At 41.7% G+C, this 2998-nt stretch overlaps 1 non-coding gene across 1 annotated transcript; it reads left to right on the top strand.

Annotated features, from left to right (window-relative positions):
• The first annotated feature begins 1994 nt into the window (after positions 1-1994).
• LOC112767424 (small nucleolar RNA R71) lies at positions 1995-2102 on the top strand. The gene has a single exon (XR_003184902.1). It is a non-coding gene; the product is annotated as a small nucleolar RNA R71 (small nucleolar RNA).
• Positions 2103-2998: the final 896 nt, after the last annotated feature.

The raw sequence follows: 2998 nt of genomic DNA, 5'->3' as shown, positions 1-2998 counted from the left end.
GCCAGTCTGGTGCCCCTTTCTGGCGTTAAACGCCCAGAATGGTGCCAGACTGGGCGTTAAACGCCCAACAGCTAGCTTCACTGGCGTTTAAACGCCAGTGGGTTCTTCCTCCAGGGTGTGCTGTTTTTCTTTCTGTTTTTCATTCTGTTTTTGCTTTTCTCATTGATTTTGTGACTTCTCATGATCATCAACCTACAAAAGACATAAAATAACAAAAGAAAATAGTTAATTATAAAACATTGGGTTGCCTCCCAACAAGCGCTTCTTTAGTGTCATTAGCTTGACAGAAGACTCTCATGGAGCCTCAGAAATGCTCAGAGCGAATGTTGGAACCTCCCAACACCAAACTTAGAGTTTGAATGTGGGGTTTCAACACCAAACTTAGAAGTTGGTTGTGGCCTCCCAACACCAAACTTAGAGTTTGACTGTGGGGGCTCTGTTTGGCTCTGTTTTGAGAGAAGCTCTTCATGCTTCCTCTCCATGATGACAGAGGGATATCCTTGAGCCTTAAACACCAAGGATTCTTCGTTCACTTGAATGAGCAACTCTCCTCTATCAACATCAATCACAGCCCTTGCTGTGGCTAGGAAGGGTCTGCCAAGGATGATGGATTCATCCATGCACTTCCCAGTCTCTAGGACTATGAAATCAGTAGGGATGTAATGGTCTTCAACTTTAACCAGAACATCCTCTACAAGTCCATAGGCTTGTTTTCTTGAATTATCTGCCATCTCTAGTGAGATTTTTGCAGCTTGCACCTCAGAGATCCCTAACTTCTCCATTACAGAGAGAGGCATGAGGTTTACACTTGACCCTAAGTCACACAAGGCCTTGTTGAAGGTCATGGTGCCTATGGTACAAGGTATTGAAAACTTCCCAGGATCCTGTCTCTTTTGAGGCAGTTTCTGCCTAGACAAGTCATCCAGTTCTTTGGTGAGCAAAGGAGGTTCATCCTCCGAAGTCTCATTTCCAAATAACTTGTCATTTAGCTTCATGATAGCTCCAAGGTATTTAGCAACTTGCTCTTCAGTGACATACTCATCCTCTTCAGAGGAAGAATACTCATTAGAGCTCATGAATGGCAGAAGTAAGTCCAATGGAATCTCTATGGTCTCATTTTGAGCCTCAGATTCCCATGGTTCCTCATTGGGGAACTCATTGGAGGCCAGTGGACGTCCATTGAGGTCTTCCTCAGTGGCGTTCACTTCCTCTCCTTCCTCCCAAAATTCGGCCATGTTGATGGCCTTGCACTCTCCTTTTGGATTTTCTTCTGTATTGCTTGGAAGAGTACTAGGAGGGAGTTCAGTAATTTTCTTGCTCAGCTGTCCCACTTGTCCCTCCAAATTTCTAATGGAGGACCTTGTTTCAGTCATGAAACTTTGAGTGGTTTTGATTAGATCAGAGACCATGGTTGCTAAGTCAGAGTTATCCTGCTTAGAACTCTCTGTCTGTTGCTGAGAAGATGATGGAAAAGGCTTGCTATTGCTAAACCTGTTTCTTCCACCATTATTGTTGTTGAAACCTTGTTGAGGTCTCTATTGATCCTTCCATGAGAGATTTGGATGATTTCTCCATGAAGGGTTATAGGTGTTTCCATAGGGTTCTCCCATGTAATTCACCTCTTCCATTGAAGGGTTCTCAGGATCATAAGCTTCTTCCTCAGAGGAAGCCTCCTTAGTACTGCTTGGTGCATTTTGCATTCCAGACAGACTTTGAGAAATCATATTGACTTGTTGAGTCAATATTTTGTTCTGAGCCAATATGGCATTCAGAGTGTCAATCTCAAGAACTCCTTTCTTCTGACTAGTCCCATTGTTCACAGGATTTCTTTCAGAAGTGTACATGAATTGGTTATTTGCAACCATTTCAATCAGCTCTTGAGCTTCTGTAGGCGTCTTCTTCAGATGAAGAGATCCTCCAGCAGAGCTATCCAAAGACATCTTGGATAGTTCAGAGAGACCATCATAGAAAATACCTATGATGCTCCATTCAGAAAGCATATCAGAAGGACACTTTCTGATTAATTGTTTGTATCTTTCCCAAGCTTCATAGAGGGATTCTCCTTCCTTCTGTCTTAAGGTTTGGACTTCCACTCTAAGCTTACTCAATTTTTGAGGTGGAAAGAACTTTGCCAAGAAGGCATTGACTAGCTTTTCCCAAGAGTCCAGGCTTTCTTTAGGTTGTGAGTCCAACCCTGTCCTAGCTCTGTCTCTTACAGCAAAAGGGAATAGCATAAGTCTGTAGACCTCAGGGTCAACCCCATTAGTCTTGACTGTGTCACAGATTTGCAAGAATTCAGCTAAAAACTGATGAGGATCTTCCAATGGAAGTCCATGGAACTTGCAATTCTGTTGCATTAGAGAAACTAATTGAGGCTTAAGCTCAAAGTTGTTTGCTCCAATGGCAGGGATAGAGATGCTTCTCCCATAGAAGTCGGGAGTAGGTGCAGTAAAGTCACCCAGCACCTTCCTTGCATTGTTGGCATTATTGTTGTTTTCGGCTTCCATGTGTTCTTCTTCTTTGAAGAATTCGGTTAGGTCCTCTACAGGGAGTTGTGCCTTGGCTTCTCTTAGCTTTCGCTTCAAGGTCCTTTCAGGTTCAGGATCAGCCTCAACAAGAATGCTTTTGTCCTTTCTCCTGCTCATAAGAAAGAGAAGGGAACAAGAAAATGTGGAATCCTCTATGTCACAGTATAGAGATTCCTTTAGGTGTCAGAGGAAAAGAAAAATGGAAGGTAGAAGTAGAAAATTCGAACTTATCAAAGAAGAATGAGTTCGAATTTTGCATTAAGGAATATTGTTAGTCCATGAATAGAAGGATGTGAGAAGAGGGGAAGTAATTTTCGAAAATCAAGTAAAAGATTTTGAAAACATTTTGAAAAACACTAAATTGATTTTCGAAAACCAAGAGTGGAAAAGAAATCAAGTGATTTTTGAAAAAGATTTTGAAATTAGAAATCAAAAAGATTTGATTGAAAATTATTTTGAAAAAGATGTGG

This window comes from Arachis hypogaea, chromosome 2 (genome assembly GCF_003086295.3).
Source record: "Arachis hypogaea cultivar Tifrunner chromosome 2, arahy.Tifrunner.gnm2.J5K5, whole genome shotgun sequence".
In the NCBI taxonomy this organism is placed as follows: domain Eukaryota; kingdom Viridiplantae; phylum Streptophyta; class Magnoliopsida; order Fabales; family Fabaceae; genus Arachis; species Arachis hypogaea.
This window is presented reverse-complemented; position numbering and strand designations above follow the sequence as displayed.